At 45.8% G+C, this 20,806-nt stretch overlaps 1 long non-coding RNA gene across 1 annotated transcript; it reads left to right on the top strand.

Moving 5' to 3' along the window:
• Positions 1–843: 843 nt before the first annotated feature.
• Positions 844–17,890, top strand: LOC116572204. The gene is made up of 4 exons (XR_004278163.1): positions 844–1,083; positions 5,251–5,315; positions 15,314–15,367; positions 17,787–17,890. It is a non-coding gene; the product is annotated as an uncharacterized LOC116572204 (long non-coding RNA).
• Positions 17,891–20,806: the final 2,916 nt, after the last annotated feature.

Below are 20,806 nucleotides of genomic sequence, written 5' to 3'. Positions count from 1 at the left end.
TCATTATGTTTGTAAGCAGCCGCTCTGTTCTGATGTGGGGCTTGGCAAAGAGGCCAGCACACTGCTTATTTTCCTATGATCCATGATTTTGGTATGGTGAATGGTTCAGAAATTGAAATAGAAAAATATTTCATGATATGTGAAAATGATACGAAATTTGACATTCAGTCTTCATAAATAAAGTTTTATTGGAAGGCAGCCTGGCCCGTTCGATGACAGACTGTGGCTGCTTTCTCCCTGCAACAGCAGAATGCCCGACAAAGCGGAAAACACCAACTCTTTGGATTTTCAGGGCACACGAGTGTGCTGACTCTTGTTTCAGAGCATTATTTTGCCAAGTTCGCCATGCTTCCGGCCTAGCTACAGAACCCATAAATGCAGATTCCCTGGCTCTGGCCCCGATTTCTGGGTATGGCGGTAGGCCCAGGAAATCTGCATTTCAATCAGCAGCTGCTGGCATGGGTGGGCGCCCTGACCCTCCGCACATGCTCAGGCCTTCATGTGCACCTTTCGGTTTAATGCGGCTGGGTCAGATCCTGGAACCATCCCTGCCGTACAGAGAAACTGAGGCTCAAAGAGGTGAAAGGCTCCACCACCGGCTGCCCAAAACAGGAGGTGCTCGTGATCCCCTTTGTTGTTGAGCAGAGGAATGTGCCCCCCGCCCGCCCTGCTGCTGACGCCGGGCCTTTGTGCTGGGCCGGAATGTCTTCCTGTCTTTCTCTGCCTGTGTTTTCCCCGGATGCTGTGGGCTGAGCTGAGTTGCATCCCAGGGGCCGCCTGGCCAAGGGCTGTGTCCGGCGTCCCAGGGGCGGGAGGAGGGGGGCAGCACCGGCTCCAGGCGAGCTGTGATTTAATAAGCAGACACTTAAGGCCCTGATGCAGGGCCCAGCCCATGCGGGACAGCCCTCTCCGCTAATTGTCCATTGGCTGCCGCCCGCCGTCCTGCCGGCGTCTCTGGGCTCATTAGGAAAGGGAAGAGGGGGGTCTGGGAAGAGCCTCCTGCAGCTCCAGCGGGCTTCCGAGATTTTTATCACACTGGACAGCACAGTTACATTCATTCTGCTAAAGGAGGATCAAAACAAGGTCAGTCCTGTCCTGGGCGTCTCCCCTCCAGTCCTGCCTTAGAAAGGACACAGGAGGGGCGCCTGGGTGGCTCAGTGGGTTAAGCTGCTGCCTTCGGCTCAGGTCATGATCTCAGGGTCCTGGGATTGAGTCCCACATTGGGGTCTCTGCTCAGCAGGGAGCCTGCTTCCTTTCCTCTCTCTCTCTGCCTGCCTCTCTGCCTACTTGTGATCTCTCTGTCAAATAAATAAATAAATAAATAAATAAATAAATAAATAAATCTATCTTTAAAAAAAGAAAGGACACAGGACCTGGGTTCAAATCTAACCTCTGGACCAGACCAGGAGCAAGAAATTCAGACTCTCTGGGGGCACCGGGGTGGCTCAGTGGGTTAAAGTCTCTGCCTTCAGCTCAGGTCATGATCCCAGGGTCCTGGGATCAAGCCCCGCATCAGGCTTTCTGTTCAGCGGGGAGCCTGCTTCCCCCTCTCTCTCTGCCTGCCTCTCTGCCTACTTGTGATCCCTCTCTGTCAAGTAAGTAAATAAAATCTTGAAGAAAAAAAAAAGAAAGAAATTCAGACTCTGGATTTCTGTCCTTGTCTCCAAAATGGTGATGATGATGGCATCCTCTGCCTTTCGGAGGCAGGACAATGTTGTGGGGGCAAGCAGAGTGTGACAGCCAGGCAGCCAGGTTGGAATCCCTTCTCCTCCACAGACAAGCTGTGTGACCTGAGCAAGTGCTCAGACCTCTCTGTGCCTCTCTTTCCTTATCTCTACACCACTGATTATGATAGCGCCCCCTAAGAGAGTTGCTGGGAGGCTGAAGTAAGTTACCACAGTGCCCATGACCAGCGCCATATGCATTCACTTCTCTTAGAGTCTCAAAATGTTTTACGACTGAAATGAGGCAGAATGTGGAAAAGCACATTGGTAGAGAAGGTTGCGTTCAGTCATTGCCATTTCTCTGCGGGATGATTAGAAGACGTAACGGAGACTGGCTGGCTTCTCCCTAAATCCGCTTGGCTCTTCGTGCCAGGCACCCAACTCAATCACAGTTCCCAGTGTCCCTTGCAGTCAGCGGGGGCGGGCACGGGATTGAATTTCGAAGTAGGAACCCGAGCAGATGTAGGATGTGGCACTTCCAAGCCTACTGGCCCTTATAAAAAACTCTCTCTCGGGACCCTCATCAAAATGAGCAAGAAACATTTGTTTTGAGTCAAGCCGCAGACATTCTGGAGTTGTTGCTGCTTTAGCTCCTGGTCCTCCCTAATACAGGGGACAGAATGTCCCAGGCTGGAAGGAAAGACAAACGGTCAGTTTCTATGGACCACTGTCATATTCTAGGAGGAGCACCAGGCCAAATGGCAGAAATGGCAGCTGCTTCAGCCAGTTAACTTGTATCTCCTGTGTGACCTTGTTCAAGCAACAGAAGCTCTCTGACTGGCTCTTTTGTCCCTGGGAAAGAGAGGCACATAGGAACTTTCCTCAAGGGACGTTGTAAGGAAGACCTTGGGTGTGCATATTGACAGTGCCTAAAAGGACACGGTCAGTGCCTCCTAACTGCTCTTTCCAGCCTCCCATAGATGGGGAGCAGCTCTTTGCTCCTCCAGGGCAGCTTTTACCCTCAGAGTAGCTCATGGTCCAATCCCAAACTGCCTTCTGCATCAGAGATGTCACTGGGGGCAAGGGGTCATGGCCCCAGGGACAAGTTGTATGATGAGGTGTGGGAAGACCATCACTGGTCAGCCTCAGAGGCTGCCCTGGGCTGTCAGCTTCCCCTAGGGATCAATCCCCTGTGACCCGGTAGTTCTCAGCTGGGCAGGATGGGAAGTTGTGGAGTCTGGACTTAATGGAACACATGGTTCCTTCTTCCTGGAATGCTTCCCCCACCACTCTTCAACTGCCAAAATCTTGCCATCCTCAAGGATCAGAATAAAAGTCACCACCTCCAGGAGGCCCTCCTAGCTAAAGTAGATCTGCCAGTTGGCCCGTCTTACAGAATCAGTCTTTTTCTTCCATAAGAGTACTTACTGCAGTTTGGAATGCCATATTTATCACCCCATCCTCCAGACTGTAAGTACCTGGAGGGCAGGATCAGTATTTGTATGACATATTTTATTGGCAGCTGTTCAGTATTTCATGTGTTGGAACCAGAACAGGGACTGATGGTTGGTTGAATAATTGCATGAAGGCCAGGCTTTGACACTTGCTAGCAGAATGCCTTGAGTAACAGCTTACTCAATCTTTGTGAGTTTGATTTAGAAACAATGACAAAAGTGCCTTATTATCATGAAAAATAAATAAATTTTAAAAAATTATCTACCCAGTGCCTGGCACACAGTAGGGACTCAATAGATATTCTTAGTATAGCTGCAGTGGTGCTGTTTGCTGTCTCTGGTCAGGCTTCCGCAAAGCAGACCCCAAGAGGAGGACGGTTTAGCTCGGACGTGATTCTGGGAAGTGAGAGCAAAGGGTAAGTCATCAATTTAAAACTGTTAAAGCCTAATTCCCTCTTCCTTGTGTGTGGGCAGGATCTAGTGACTCACTTCTAAGGAGAAGAGTAAAACAAAAGGTCTGGTGTGCGACTTCTGAGACTAATTCGTAAAAGGCATTTCCACTCCCAGCTTGGTCTCTGTCTCTTTTGGATGGCTTGCTCTTGGGAATCTGGCAACCATGTCAAGAGACACTTAAATTGTCCTATGGAAAGCCCTGAGTAGTGAGAAGTTGAGGCCTCCTGCCAACAGGCGTGGGAGTGAGCTTGATCCAGTCAAGCTTCAGATGACTGCAGCCTTGGCCAACAACTTGACTGCACCCCTTGTAAGAGAATCTGAGCTCTCTCACAAAGGATCTGCAGAGCCACCCAGCTAAAGCCAAAGCCACATCTGAAAGTTTGCCCCACAGAAACCGTGATAGTAGGCAGTTGTTGCTTTAAGCTACTGCATTTTGGGACCATATGTTACGCAGCAATGGATAACTGATACATTACATTATGGAATAGCTTCCCCAAAGGCCAAGTGGGAGCTCAGTCCTATAGGGAGCTCTGGGAGACAAAACACACTTTAGAGTTGTGCTCCATGAGAGGTGAAGAAGCTGGGACCCCCTCTTCAATGTCCTGCCATCATCTGTAGAGGGCTGCTCCTGAGAAACTAACACCCCAACATTGTAGCTGGCCCCTCACTGTGGCCAAAAGAAAGCCCTCAGGTGGAGAATCTTGGATGCTTCAAGTTGGCACCAGAGGAATGTACTAGAATAGTTGAGAGGATATTGGTGGGGTCCTGACAGGGTCTGTTGTAGTGGTATACATCCCAGATTTTTCGTAGGTTCTCAAATTCCCAAATTTCTTCTTTTCCCATAAAGGTGAGCCATTAACAGTGTTTACAGTGGCTTCATGGGTATACCTTTGAAAATGTTTCATAAAAAATAAATCCACAAATCAGAAGAATTTGGGGTTGAGGAAAGTAGAAGTTTTTGTTTGTTTGCTTGCATCTTTAATCAACATAGTGATTCATGGCATGAAAACCAAATGCAAAGTAGCACCTTATTCTGACATTGAACGTAACACGGTACAATTAGGCAATGGGAGTCTCGGAAAATGGCATTTTTATAATACCTCGTAAAATATCTAATATCGAACTTCGTAAATTACATCAATGCCTTTGAACAAACATCGAGTTCTTTTTAATAAATAAAATGTTCAAAATTATTTCCTGGAAGTGCATTTTGGACATTAATAACTGGCTTCAAATGAAATTCTGTTTCACAGCGATAAGCAAATGTAATTGCTGCAAACTAAAACAATCTGTAAGGTTTACCTGCTCTAGAAAGGGAAGGAAATATTGAGCTAATGTAGCCATCAAGATATATAACCTGCTACTTCTTGAATAAACCAAATTCCATCCCTAAACACAGAGAGCTCAGAAATTCAGACCCAAGGACATAAATATAAGGTATTTCCTGGAATTAGTTTCATATGTTTTATACATTGCAGTTATCAATTGATCTGACACAACATCCTAGCCAGTTTTAAAATTACATATCGTGCATCAGAAAAATATACATTTTCAAGGCATCTGGTACTTTGTGTTATCAAAAGCATAGAGTTATTTAGGTAGAAAAAAAATCAGTATTTCCACATCATTAAAAATATTAATTCCAATGGTATAAATCTCTGTCCTATTCTTTACACCAGAGGTCAGCAAACTATGGCCCATGGATCCAGTGCGGCCCACCACCTACTTTCACAGAGTGCAGAGGGTAAGAATGGCTTTACATTTTAAATAGTTGGGGGGAAAAAAGCGGAAGAATGTTTTGCGGCATGTGAAAATTATATGAAATTCAAATTTCAGTGTCTGTAGGTAACGTCTGATTGAAAGTCAGCCACACCCATTCATTTGTATATTGTCTATGGCTGCTTTCACTGCAGTAACAAAGCTGAACTGTTGTGACAGAGAACTTAAGATCTCAAAATCTAAAATATTTACTATCAGGCCTTTTAGAGAACACATTTGCCAATCCCCGCTTGACACCATCCCCTTCTCCACTCTCTACTTCACTAGGGACCATTTATTGCTCCGGCGTATTCCTGAGTATCTGCACCAGCCTAGCAAAGACTGATGTGGCCGCAGGGTGAACTATATTCATGGAAATCCCCAACCTGAGTTATTTATGGTCAGGCAAGCAGAGTATGTTTTCTCTTCCTTCCCTGCCCCTGCCCCCAAATGTGTCTGAGTGAGTGAACGCCATAAATTACTTTCACTGTCTACTTCATATTAACCTCTGGAGGCACATATATGAATAAGCAGGAAGAACACACACTGTAGTAGGTAGGATGCGAAGCTAATAAAATGCAAATCCTTTGGCCTTCCATGTCTATTACGATCACTTTACTAAGCTTGGTAGATCTAGCCTGGACCTCATTTACTCTACGTCACTTTAAATAGTGCTTCTATTATTTCAACTTTCTTTTCGAAAACTTTACTTTTAAAATTACAACACCTATATAAGTTTTTTGGTAGGAGAATTTTAAATAACACAAATAGGTTAAAATGATATGTTCCCCAAGATAAATTACTGTTAATATTTTGCTGCCTTGTCTTCTGTGTATCTTTCCACGCATTTACGAGCTCTTGAACCTGATGAGGACATTCTCTGTCCATCTACTGATGGACCATTTACAGCTTTGCAGTAATGCTTATATATGGAGTCCTTCAATTTATTTAACCATTCCCCAATTGCTGGACATTTCAGTTATTTTCCGGTTCTTTTGTTGGTTGTTTTGTTGTTGTTGTTGTTGTTGTTTTTTGCCGTGATAAATAATACACAGATGAGCAAGTATCTTTAAAGCTAATTGTTAGATGCATCCATGAAAACGTTCCTGGGAAACATTTGAAAGACGATACTGTTGTCCCCTAGCAGATACGTATTGTAAAGACTGATACATATTATAAAACTGCCCTTGAGAAAAGTCCTTCCCTTCAGCATTATGTGATAGTGCCTGTTACACACACACACACACACACACACAAACACACACACACGTTCATTCAATATTTTTGAGGACCTACTATGTTTGAAGCACTTTCAAGCTACTAGAAATGTGGCCAAGAAAGAACACACACAATACCATCTGTAATACCTTTCAACATGTCTATTCATCCATCCATCTTCCATTCCTTCCTTCTTTCCTTCCTCAGTCTATCACTCATTCATCCACCTATCCACGTATGTATGCATATGTGGATCCATCTGGCTGCTATGTGTCCAAAAAAAAAAAAAAAAATCACTTACCCCTTTCACTGCTCTCGCCTGCGACAGTCACCGGCACCTTCCCTCAGACTATTCCAGTGCCTTCTAACTAATTTTCTGTTCCCATCTGTGTTCCCCTTCTGTTCTATGCTTAACACAGAGGTCAGATTTATTCTGCTAAAACGTAAAATCCTGGGGCGCCTGGGTGGATCAGTGGGTTAAAACCTTTGCCTTCAACTGAGGTCATGATCCCAGGGTATTGGGATCGAGCCCCGCATTAGGCTCTCTGCTCAGCGGGGAGCCTGCTTCCCCCTCTCTCTCTCTGCCTGCCTCTCTGCCTACTTGTGATCTCTGTCTGTCAAATAAATAAATAAAATTAAAAACAAAAACAAAAACATAAAACGCTCTCATTTTCTACTCCAATCCTTCCAGTTGTTTTCACCACAGTCTTAGTAAAAGCCAAGTTTTTATTATGGCCCAATACCCCATATCTCAGACCTCATCTCATACTTCTCTCTGCTCCAGCCACACTGGCCCCACATTGCTCCTTGAACCTTCCAGGCACATTCATGCCTCGAGGACTTTGTACTTGTTATTCCTTTGTCTGGAATGTCCTTCTGTCAGATTTCCTTAGAGATTCCTCACTCCCTTAGGTCTTTGCTTTAATGTCCCTTTTTCAGGGAGGTCTTCTCTGATGATCCTGTTTAATAGATCCCTTTTCTACCCCAACATTTCTTTTTTTTTTTTTATTAACATGTACTGTATTATTTGTTTCAGGGATACAGGTCTGTGATTCATCAGGCTTGCACAATTCACAGCACTCACCACAGCACATACCCTCCCCAATGACCATCACCCAGCCACCCCATCCCTCTCACCCTCCTCCACGCCAGCAACCTTCAGTTTGTTTCTTGAGATTAAAAGTCTCTTATGGTTTGTGTCCCTCTCTGGTTTCATCTTGTTTCATTTTTCCCTCTACCCCAACATTTCTTATGTCACTTCTTTACCTTTTTTATTTCCTCGTTAGCACTTATCACCCTTTAACATGTTACATATTTTATCTATTGTCTCTTTCCTTCACCTGGAAATAAACACCAACTGGTCAGGAGTTACTGGATGGGCAGATGGATGGACGGATGGATGGGGAATGTGTGGATGGAAAATGGCGGATGAATGGATGGATGGATGAATGAAGGATGAATAGACAGATGGAGAGATGGGTGGATGGATACTGGGAGGGTAGATGGATGACAGTTGAATGGATAGGATAGAATATCCATAATATGTAAGTAAATATATCAAAATCTTGGGAAGGATCAATGACATTCTTGGTTTCACCTAGAGAGGGTTGACACAGCATGCTCCCTCTTCTCATTAAATTCAGCATTTGGAGTGACTCATTCTCTCCTCTCAAGAATCCAGGAGACAGACATTAATACATCCAATTTATAGAGGAAGAAACTGAAATTTAGAGAAGTTGCTACTCACCCAAGGTCAAATAGCTAGGAAGTAGCGGCACCAGTATTCCAAAATCCTATCTCATTTGAAATCTTCAGCATAAACACTGTAACCTGAGAATTGGAAAGAGTGTCTTCCAACTTCAAAGAAAATTCAGGGAAGAGGAAGGAAAATCTAAGTGAAAAGGAGGGCTGGACAAGGAAAGGAAAGGGAGAAAGAAAAGAAGAAAACAAACAGCTTCTTCCTAATTACAAGGAATAGAAGCGGGGAAAGGAGATAATAAAAAGAACCACTGGCAAAGAGACAAAGATCTTTTTCTATAAGATGACTCTTCTATGACAAAATGGAAACTGTGCCTCCACAGACGTCATGTCCTTTCTCCAAGGCTGCGGTCATTTATCTGCTTGAGCTCTTGTTTTTTCCCTTGCTTTAAAGTGAAGTGCGCAAACACTCTCACTTCAAAGGGAAAAATCCCCATAAATGTCATTTTACTGCTGGCCCAGAAGAATAGCATCAGCAGACCCTGAGAGTGGGGCGGGGTGTGGGGACCCCAGGCATGTCCATGATTAAGACGGAGAGCAATCTCTGGCTGCCCCTTATAGAAAAAAGAGCAATCTCCAGTGAACCCAGCCAAGCACAGCCCCGCAGAAGCTAAGCTCATGGCGCTGCCTGAATTCAAATCCCAAATATGCCTCCTGTTAGCTAGACAAGTCTCTCAACAATGCTGAGCCTTGGTTTCTGCATCTGTAAGATGGGACTGATTTAACAGAGCCGCTGTAAGGGGTCATTGTGAGGATTTTTTAAATTAGCAAATGGGAAGTGCCTAGTGCAGTGCCTGGCACACAAGTCCCTAGCAGCTAGAAGCTGTCGTCTTTGGGCATGTCCTGTGTGGAAGGAGGTGGGTTTTATCGCCTGGTGTCTTCTTCCTTCTTCCTTCTTCCTCTTCTTTTTTTTTTTTTTTAATTGATTTATTTTCAGAAAAACAGTATTCATTATTTTTTCACCACACCCAGTGCTCCATGCAATCCGTGCCCTCTATAATACCCACCACCTGGTACCCCAACCTCCCACACCCCCGCCACTTCAAACCCCTCAGATTGTTTTTCAGAGTCCATAGTCTCTCATGGTTCACCTCCCCTTCCAATTTACCCCAACTCCCTTCTCCTCTCTAACACCCCTTGTCCTCCATGATATTTGTTATGCTCCACAAATAAGTGAAACCATATGATAATGGACTCTCTCTGCTTGACTTATCCTTCTTCCTCTTCTGGCAATGCAGGAAGTTAGTGTCTTTCCCATGAGGAAAGCCCAAGAGAATCACAGCAGCTCCCAAAAGAATCCTATTGGCTTACTAAGCCAACCTCCTACTAACAGACCTCTTGTGGGTGGGTTAAGCCACTGGATTCAGGTTTTCAATCATGTACAGTATTTGCATTCCTAGCTAATACAGACTTGAGACTGAGAAGTTCTTCTCCTTGGACCTGGAATCTCAACTCCAGCCAGCCTAGATGTATTTGAGAGTACTTCCAGACTGTGGAAAAATGTTGATTCCTGCTTTACCAATAGCGAGAAACTAGGCAAAACGACAGCCCAATGGTGCTTGAAACCAAGATGAATGCAACAAAGATAGAGCAGATTGTCTATCTGTTCTTGATGCCACTTCAGTTGATCTTGCTTGTGTTATCCCAGAGACTTCAGTGATATGGCCTGGCCTGGTCTCTAACTTGCTCTAAGGAATCAGTAGAGTTGTAGATCTGCCTAAACAAGATCGTTCAATGGAGACATCATTGAATGGATAGGTCATGGAGTGGATAGTGGTGACTGGCCAAGGGAAATTGGTATCATGGGGGAAAGGAAATCATGACTTGTCCCTTCCTCAACACCATGGTGGAATGGAGATTGATTTTATTCAGGGGCCTGACAAGACCCTAACAGACTCAGCAGGATTGTCCAAACAATTTCCTTCCTCAACTAGCTCAGCTATAACAGGAAGTTCACAGATCTTTGGGTACCTCAACCCCATTTACATTGCTTGTCCAATTTCCCCCAAAGCTGAAGCACATATATATTTCAGATGAGTTTCTTTATACTCATGCTGTGGAGAAAATTCTTTCCACCATTACTGTCCTTAATCATTCACTCGTGAATGCATGGGGCGACTGACTGACTGATTCATTCCATTAACATTTCTCGAGCACCTATTATAGGCCAGATTCTACATGGAATGGAATTTCAAGAATGACAAGTTTCTGCTTCAGTAAGGACACAACACTCTGGATTCCATTCTTTTCCTACACTAAACCTTCCTCAACATTCATCAGGGGAAACATCTTTTCAATCTTTCTAGTCCACAATTTATCACCTGGTTGAGATGTTTATTGCTTTTGCTTCAGGAGAATCTGATTGCTATTGTTCCAACAGTTTTTCTAAGTCACTCTACAAATGCATTAAAAAAAAATACCTTGGAAAGTGTACAGTTTTCATTGGAGAATTCTACAGAACTTCATTATGTTTTTACAGAGAGGAGAATGTATGGCATGGGATATATCACAGAACTTTTACAGTAGCTTTGGAAGATGGGGGACAAATTGCCTTGCTTAGGACATATGACCACACTACCACCTTGTGGTAATGTTGCACCTGAAGCCATTGAATAAAGATGGCAGAGTTACCCCAAACCTGAATTTCTGGCAAAACTCAGGAATTGGAAAGAGATTTTTCACAGATGAATCTAAAGGGGCAAAAGAGCCCAGGTGGGACCATGTCTTGAGAATCTGTACAAATGCAGTTCAATACTCTTTAATTATCATCTCCAACTGCCATATTTATGGCCAATAATAACTGTTCACAGTTGTGAAGTTTACATATGAAAGCTTCTCATATACCTGACTTGAGATATGCATTACTTTTGCCCCCATTCCGCAGCTAAAAAAAATAAGACTCAAAGAGTTTATGGAACTGCTTAGGGTGGAGTCAGCAATGTAGAGAAACCAGGGTTCAAATCCACACCGTCTAATGCTTCAGTGCATACTCTCTGTATTTAGGAAGGGTGTCATTATTTTGTCGGGAGCCATATGAATTTGGAAATCAGCTGCAAGTGTCAATGTTATATCTGAGCACACTGCTATCAAGACAAGTACATAGATAAAGAACGAAATAAGTAGTATGTCACCATCATGTGAACATGTAGACTCCTACTGGTTGAGTATACACAGGACAAGATGGCCTTGGCTTAGGTCAGCTCAGATTCCACAGAAGCAGAGCCTGAGACAAGGATTCAGGTCAAGTGATTTATCAAGAGTATTCTCCAGAGAAACCTAGGCCAGGCTCAGAGAAGCAAGACAGGGAAGTGGAGGAAGTCAAACAAGAATGTGGTTTCTGGTGAAGCTAAGCTTCAACTTGATCTTATGGGCACTCTAATCTGTTAACAGCATTGCAGAATTGTCCCACCTCAAGAACAAACAGGCTTAACTTTCATACCCTAGGACAAGGTGGTCACTGGCTATGGGGACATTAACTCTGGAAAGGAACATAAACTCTCAGACCCCTTCAGGTAAGGTGGTTCCAGTTACCTAAAAGCAATTCTCTGAAGGTTTGAAAATATGAGCCATTAACAACACACACAACAGCTGGGAGATGGGCATATTTAACTGGCAAAAGGGAACCCAGGATATCTGGTAGGGTAAACCAAGAGCATCCCTTTTTCATTCTCTTTCTACCACAAGGCTCTCACAAGATTCTTCAAATGTACCCACATATGTCTTCAAACGTACCTGCCCCAGGACCTTTGCACTTGTGGTTCCCTGTCTGGATGTTCATTTTGCTCACCTCCTTTAGTTCTTGGCCCACATGTTATTTTCTCAGTAAAGCCTTCTCCAACCGTCCTATTTAAAACTGAAACACACAAACACACACACACATACACACACACACACACACACACACACACACACACCTTTTTCCACTTTTTCCTTGTGGCATTTATTACCATCTCACACATCCACAATATATGTATTTGTTTTGTATACTATTTCCCTGAACTTGAATGGAGGATCTGAGAGGGCAGGTATTTTGGCTCATGTTGCTCACTGCTGTATCCCTGGCCCCGAATATCACTACTGGGTATGTAGTACATGCTTCCAAAATACTTGTTGACTGAATGAATGAAGACGTGAATATTTATTGAAAACACTGCCCTTGTTCAATGAGAAAATACATTTGTTATAAAAACATAGTACATATATATATATATATACCCAATATGAGTTCAACTACACAAAATAAGTATGTGGCTATGCATAAGAGACTGGGAGGTAATTCAGCAAAATGTGAATGGAGGCTTAATTTAGTGGCAGTGGCATTAATGGCTATTATCTTCTCAGTACTTTTCTGCGTGGCCCAGTTTTCCAATGTGGCTATGTATATATAATAATATGCTTTGGCAGGGAAGATGCTTCATTTCACTTTGTTGTAAAAAATAAGATTTGAGGGGCACTGGGGTGGCTCATTTGGTTGAGCGCCTGACTTTTAATTTTGGTTCAGGTCGTGATATCGGGGTCATGGGATCGAGCTCACCATGGGCTGTCTTCGCTCAGTGTGGGGTCTGCTTGAGGATTCCCTTCCTCTCCTTCTGCCCCTCCCCCTGTCCGTGCTCTCTCTCTCTAATAAATAAATCTTTTAAAGAAAAGTTTAAAGAAATAAGAATTGAAACATGAAGGACTTTTGATGGATTAATCATCTGGGTGATGATTCCCACAAGAGAAGAGACAGACAGCATATAAATGACTAGTGTGATGTCACACTGTGGTGTGGCATGAAGGCAGACACACTCACGTTCCACCGGGTTCAGGCACAATGTCTGGCTGAGACAGGTGCTCATGTATGGGAAGAGGAGAGGAAGGGAGGAAGCGAGAGACGGAGGAAGGCAGAGAAGCGGGGAAGGATGGGGGTGAGGGGAGGAGGAAGGAAACCCATCAATCAAAATCCCACCCTCTATCAGGGATGAGGTCTGAAGGCTTTTGCCCCAGTTCCTACGTAGGGGGGCTGCCAAGGGCGGCCAGTCATTGGGTAGAGACAAGAGAAGCGATCATCCGTTGAGCTCTGGCTGTCAGATCCCCGAGGAAGCAACCAGGAGCCCCACAGTGTGGAGTCCTCTTGCCCAGTGGGACAGTCACATCAGCACCATCCATAGCATCTATCCTTCCAAACAATAAACTGATGGGACAGACGTTATTCACCCCAACTTGAAGATGGAAACAATGAGGCAATGAGAGAGTATAAACCACCTGTCCAAAGTCATACACTTCGGGCAAAGACCGATTTCACCTGATTCTCCCTCACCTGTTCTTGCCCACTCCTTCTGGGAGGGCATCTGGGTCTGAAAGCAGACCCTGGAAAGAGGGGGAGAGTCCAAGGCTGAGACATAGACAATCCAGACCAGAGGCCACGGACCTGGTTCTCTGGGCTCGGATGGCTAGCAGACGGCTTTGCATCTCCGGACCCCCAGGGAGTGAAATTGTCCATGTTCAAGAGACTGCAGTTCACCCAAGGTCAGAGTAATTGCGCATGATTAATGGTTGATCCTTCGTGAAAGCCCTGCACAAAAGCTCCAAACGGACTTAGTCGTAATTTCATACTTCTCCCAGTCCATTTAGAAGAGCAAGGCTTTATTTCCTCTCTGCACAGCTAAGAAATCAGAATCTTAGCTCTGGAAAAGAGCTTTTAAACCCCTGACTACCGGCCGTGGTTTCCCAGGGCCAGTAGCAGACATCACGGATGGACGTGTCTGGCTGTCTAGGCAACAGCGAAAGGAGGGGTCGTATTTGAAAGAGGGAACATTGGCGGAGTGCTCGCCTGCCTGCGACGTGGATGAGTTCCCTCAGTCCCCAGCCAGTCTGTGATGATCGTCTCCATTTTTACAGGCACAGAAACTGAGGCAGGAGGGGATAAGTAGTTTCAGGCCATGCAGCTGGTAAGTGGGGGCAGCTGGGGTCTGAATCCTGGCAGTCTGGCTCCAGAAGCAGAGGTTAAGGAAGAGCCATCTGGCTTCATGTTTCAAGACAACTCCAGTGCTTATCAAGGTCATCAACCTGGTTGGTAAAATGTCTCTTTTGCAAGTAATGACCAACCCGCACCCCCTGCCACCGCCCCAGCTGACTCCCCTCTGACAGCTCGAGTCACATTACCCACCTGTCCCCAACCCCAAGATGTGCACGAGGCACTCTCTCTTGCATTCCGTGTCCCAGGTGCAACAGGCTTTTCTGCCCTCCGTGCCTGGCATGTTGGGTGTGCCCTGCCTTTGCCCACTGCCCAAGCCCTCCTCACCCTTCTCGAACTAGGCTGAGCATGTCTCCCCACAAACGGGCAACGAACAGTTGAAGCCAAGTGATAAATCTGAGCTTATTAATGGACCTCCCGAGCCCAGATGTGGCCCTCAGCCAGGCTTTTGCTTGACCACCTGATGCTTTAAAACAATTGAATGAGTCGCCCATATTTTCAAAGGCAGCAGATTTCACACTAAATCATGTGGTGTTCTGGTAGCTCTTAAAATTTAAGCCAGAAGATCTGGAAACATGGACCTAAGATCCTACCCAGCAACAGTTAGTGGGCACGTGCCCTTCGGAGTGGACATGGGTTCCTCAGATCATCAGAGTCCCCTCCACTCCCTGCCCCTGTCCGCTTCACTCCCGTAGCACACTCTGGCTCCTGTAGGTCTGGGACTTTCAAGCCCCGCTCTGAAGATTCTGCAAAACGGGAGCTTGGGAGCAAGGAAAGGGCAGATTTGGGAAAGTGTTCTGAATCCAAATCTTCCTTCCCATTCTGCGGCCAGCTGCCTGCCTTTTCCACTGCAGGATAGATTACAGAATCAGTCAGATCATCAGTTCAGGAAATGCACTGATAAGAAAGCCATACTGCATTCCTTCACTTATTTCCCAAGTAACTGTGTATCCCCTCCACATACAAGGAATTTTGTCTAAGTGACATACGGTTTGAGGAAGCTCCCAGAAGGCAGTCACTTCTAATTATTTAACTCTTCATCTTTTCTACAGAAGCCTTGAAAATGGAACATTTTCAACATAATGCCTGCATCTCCACTCCTCCTGGTAAGGAATTTCGTGAATGGAGGGGTAAAGACATCTTTTGCTGGCTCTGGGTCTCCGCTAACACACACACCTCACTTTCATGTGTCCTCAGAGCAGGGGGCTCAGCAACAGGCTCCAGCCGCGGGTCTGGGCCTTCTGGCAAAGCCTCATTACAGCCTCCCAGGACTGTGCAGAAGGTGTGGGTCCCCCGTCCCAAACCCAGCCTGACAACTTTTATTGGGGCTCAGGCTTTAACTGGAGATTTGAAAGAGCTGGGGGTTTTATTCAAGACAGCTGGAATGCTGATCCCCATGGGTAATCAGAGCCCAAGTCTCCAAAAGGAAAACAGTGGGTTCTCCAGACAGACCAGCTCGGGTCCTAGTGCCCCTGAGAGGGAGGGAGGAAGGAGGCGCTTCCCGGTTGCCCTCTGATCTTTGAGCCCAGGCCTGTCATCTCCACAAAGAAGCAATAGCGAATCCATCAAGCCGAGGTGACCTGTCCATGCCACCACAGATCCCCCAGCCAGCCAGGTCCCCACAGCCCCAAGTGTGAACACCCCAGGCCCTCGCCTGTCTATTCTCACTGGCAGACTGAGGCAGTCTCTGACCGTGAACCAAGGAGTGGCAGTAACCTTTCTGCACTGGGAATAAGGCCTGTCCTCCAATATGGTGGCAGGGCACCTTCCAGATTCTTCCCTGGTTGGTCACTCAAGTCATCCAGAACTTAGATGGTTGCCATGGCAACCAGCCCTATATGGTTGATTTTGGTTTCAGTGTTTATAACCTTGTTCTCTACCCAAGAGGACGTGGGTGTGTTTGGGGAAGGGGTGAAGCTGGCCAAGGGAGCCACTTTAGCTTACCATCTTGATTCCCACCTTTTACTTTGGTCTCACAGCACAGTCTTGGTGAGAGTCCTATCATGGAGAGGACACGGCACAAGCTACTCAGAGGGCCTTTGAGGGTTTCTGAGACTTCCCTCCCATTTCCTCCTCACGAATGCCCTACCAAGTTTAGCCTGTGGGAGCTTCAAACTCCTGCTTACCTTCCCCTTTCCTCAAGCGCACTAACCCCTGCGAGCGGAAAAACAGAAGGACAGCCCACCGGAAAGCTGGGGCCTTCGCTCCGTGGCTCCATGACTGTGCGGCCCTGGGAAATACATGTTCTTTTTCTGGGCCTCGGTTTACCTATCTTACAGTGAAGCAGGTGGACCAGAAGAAGAAATGGCAATGAGAGACCGCCTGAAGCATTCACCTGAGAAGGGAATTAACAAATGAAAAATGCCACCCCCTCCCCCCACGCCCCCAACCCCTACTTCCCTGTATGCCTGGTTGCCATCTTGCATAAAACACACGACAAGGTCTTATCTGCAGGTCCAGTTGGGGTTTCTTTGAGGTTAGTGAGATGTTAAAGTCACTGCAAAACACCTTCAAGGAAGACTCTTTCTAGTATTAGTTAGATTATCTGCCTCCATCCACCAGTCTCACCCATGCTGAACTGCTTTGTTGTCTTCAACATCTCACATCTGACCAGATGTTTCCACAGCATGCCGTTTCATTTTCATGCATGTGATTCTTTCTTTGCACTCTCGGTTTTCACTGGCTTCCATGAAATGTTTTTAAATTGTGTAATTACAGTCATAAGAAGGAGGAGATCCTAGTTTTGAGGGGTCTGCAAGCTCCCCCAAGTTGGGGGCCCCTTTGAAAGAAAACCAAGTTACAGATAGAAAATGACACACAAAAATAGATACTGATCTCAAACAGGAGAAACTGCAAGTTTCCACCTTTACAAAAGGGGAAAAGATGGCAAATATTATGAAACCCAGAGAAAAAGATCATGTTTTTATTCATTAACTACCTCTCGTAAGGCTGAAATACTTTTCTCTTGTAACTTCTGGCCACAAATTCTTAATCACTTCTTTATATGACAACCTTTTTGCAATGATATCTTCTATGGAAGGATTAGAGTAATTCATCATTTTCCTTAGCAGCGTTGATCAAGGTTTTAAAAAATATTTGGAATATATTACACGTGCAACTTCTCACCATTTATGGGGGTCTGCACATGGCCACAGAAATGGATAAATCCTATTTTATATGATTTACTCAAATAAAAAAGAAGATCCAGGATATGTATATCTGTTAAAGCTACACTTTCTTTTCTTTTTTTTTTTTAAAGATTTTATTTATTTATTTGACAGACAGAGATCACATGTAGGCAGAGAAGCAGGCAGAGAGAGAGGAAGGGAAGCAGGCTCCCTGCCAAGCAGAGAGCCTGATGCAGGGCTTGATCCCAGGACCCTGAGATCATGACCTGAGCTGAAGGCAGAGGCTTAATCCACTGAGCCACCCAGGTCCCCCAAGAAATTGAAATTTTAAAAAATTTAAAAAAGAAATCATGATCTTTAAAAAGAAATCTGAACCTGTTGATCATGTTTCTCTCAGGGCTTTGGAAGGAGTCTGAGCGGTGAGGGATTCTGAAGCTTAAGATGTAGAAGGCAGCCAGGTCTGGGACCCAACCTGACTGAAGTTTACTGAATACGGGCCTCAGGTGAGGAAGGCAGGAATGTTCGAGCATCTGAGACCTGTAAACTGCAAAGAGCCTTGGAGAACAGTATGTTTGTAGAGACAGCGGGAAAGGCCAGTTATTTGTTGGATCAATTAACCAGAGGATGGTAGAAAGTTCCTTCGGTATTGCTAACATCTGATGAGCTGCTACTAGGTATCTAAGTTCTTTATGTAACAACACTTCAGAGACAGAGAAATTGAGGCTCAGAGGAGTGAAATATGTCCCAGAAATCTTTCAGATATTCTGTGAAGCTGGGATTCCAAAAAATGGTGCCTTTGTCTCCCCTGAAACCTATGACCTTGACACGGGACGTTGGGCAATACAGCTTTCCCTCTCTCTTTTTTACCGTTGGCAGCATGGTGTAATATGACCCACCCTGACGTCTTCCCTGAGGCTGTGCACATAAAAATAAGAATGAGACCAGGGAACAGAGAGTTCCTTTTCATTGTGAGATGCTATACGTATCTATCTGGGTCCAATCAGAAAACTGAAACCACTTAAAGGTCTTTCAAGCTGAGGGAGTTTGATAGAGGGACAGAGTTTGATAGACGGCCAAAGAGGAGGGAGGGACTGTGAAGCGACCCAGAGCAGAAAAGGAAGCTCTTGCTCTCCTTGGCTGGAGGCAGAGCCAGACCAGGTCTCTTTGCCGGAGCCAGAAGCTGGGGCACCTGGGACGTGGGAGAGCCATGGCCAGGGCGGCCCCTGGGGCTGAGACAGCTGAGGAGGGGGTGCGAGCGGGGCAGGAAGGAGAGGCAGCAGCCACAGGAGATGCCTTGGAGGCAGGGACAGGGTAGAAATACCCCAGTTGCTCCCCTTCTCTGACTCTCCCGCCGTTGGGCAGCCGTTCCTGGGAGGGTAGGAAGCCACACCACACCGATGCAAGATACTATTATTACAGGAGACAACTGCAGGCTCCCGATGAAGGAGAAGAGGCGGGCCAGACAGGATTCCAGAATCTGACGCCATCTTCCCTCACCCAAGTGGCTAGAACAAACAGGTGAGAACAGAGTCCACCAGCACACCTTCCATTGCTGGATAAAATCTCCAGACTCCACGAAAACCATGCGGTGGAGGAGTAGATAAGAAAAGGAGAAGTGGGTAGTACAATCTGTTCTGCCTGAAACCGAGCATCAAAGGGACAGCTCTCCAAGGGCAGGATTTAGTTCCATCTTAAAATAGAGAGAAGCCTCAGGACAGGTGGGAATGGTCTGCCCCCATCCACAGGGGCCTCCGGTGAGAAGGCCTGTAGAGCTCACTCCCAGAGACCAGGAAGGACACTGTCCTTCTGGCTGCCTTGATCCATCAGAAACCGACAGTGCCTTATCCAGCCGCCAGCTGTCTCCTGCTGAAGGGCGTCTGCGGGAGGAAGCCAGCAGCCCCAGCCAGAAGCCGCTGTTCCCACTTCTTTCATCTGCGCCCTGACCTGGACTCTGCCTCAAGATGCAAGTGCCGCTCTAGAGATGCACTTGGCCTCTGAGCACCACTGCTCTTCCAGACCCGTGCTCATAAATGGCCTCTGAGTCTGGGACCGTCTGTCCCCTTCTGCCTCAGGGGACCCCCACACTTCCTGCTGTAGCCGCGTGGACCACATTCGGCTCCTTGGACTGAATGCCTTCTCCTCCCTGGGGTTGGAGCACCCTACAACTCCCTTTTGTCAGCTTAGCACCTCTCCACCGCTCAGTAAATGTCACCTCCTCAGGGAAGTCCTCTCTGACCACCTTCCTAAAGAGGTCTGTGTTTCATAGTACCTTGCACTTGTCCTACCTGTTATCTGCTGTTTTTACTACTCATGGAATTACCTAGACCAGGGGTGAGCAAACAACCACCAGTAAGCCAATCCAATCCACTGTCACTTCCTATAAATAAAGTTTTATTGGGGACACAGGCATGTCCACTCATTTGCATACCGCCTCTGGTATCACTCACACTGCAAGGGCGGGGATGAGTTGCCGCAACCGAGACGTAAGGGCCAGTGATTGTTCTAAATGCACATCCCCTAAAATTAGAATCTCTAGTCTTCTTTGTGTCTCTCGCTTGCCTTCAGAATAGCGTCCAAACACGTTAACGTTACATAATAAGCCCTGCCAGACCTGGTTGCTGCCCAGTTTGCAAAGCTGCAGATGTGGAAGTTTCAGGAGATGGGAATGAAGGACTCTGATACTTGCCAATCACTAGGTCATGTGAAGCACTGTGCTGGGTGCTTCATGCTTATACTGGTCCTGGCAGGTCCCCTATAAATGACTTGCTTATCTATTCACCCTAGATTCGGGGTTTATAGTGTTTATTGGTGTTCTCTGATATATATATATATATATATACATATATGTATATATATATATATTTTAAAGATTTCATTTGTTTATTTATTTGACAGAGAGAGGAGAGAGCAGGTGTACAAGCAGGGGGAGCAGCAAGCAGAGGAAGGAGGTGGCTCCCTGCTGACCAAGGAGCCCGATGTGGGACTTGACCCCAGGACCCCGAGGTCATGACCTGAGCTGAAAACCTGTTTTCAGAACAGCTGCCCTGTTCTCTGATTAATTTTCAGAAAATAGGGTCCACCATTTCTGTTCTATCAAAGGTTCAAACTAATTTCTTTTTAACTGATCACATTTTTTGTTGCTCCATCAGCAGACTGTGTGCCATTTTTACTGTGGCCACTACATGCTGGTGTCTTATCTTGAAGACATTTTAAACTGAGGCAGCTGACTATATTAATGGGTGAAACTCCAGATCCTCAAAACATGTTAAATTCTTTAAAATTAGGCTGAGGAACATGTGGTGCAAAACCCAAAATACGGCTTGAACAAACTAGAAATTTACTTTGTCACATAATTTAGTCCAGAGGCAAGCAGTCCAGACTGATACGTCAGCTTTACAATCAACAGAGACCCAAGGT

The sequence above is a fragment of the Mustela erminea genome, chromosome 13 (assembly GCF_009829155.1).
Source record: "Mustela erminea isolate mMusErm1 chromosome 13, mMusErm1.Pri, whole genome shotgun sequence".
Taxonomy (NCBI): Eukaryota; Metazoa; Chordata; class Mammalia; order Carnivora; family Mustelidae; genus Mustela; species Mustela erminea.
Note: the sequence above shows the minus strand (reverse complement) of the source record. Positions and strands in the feature narration are given on the sequence as shown.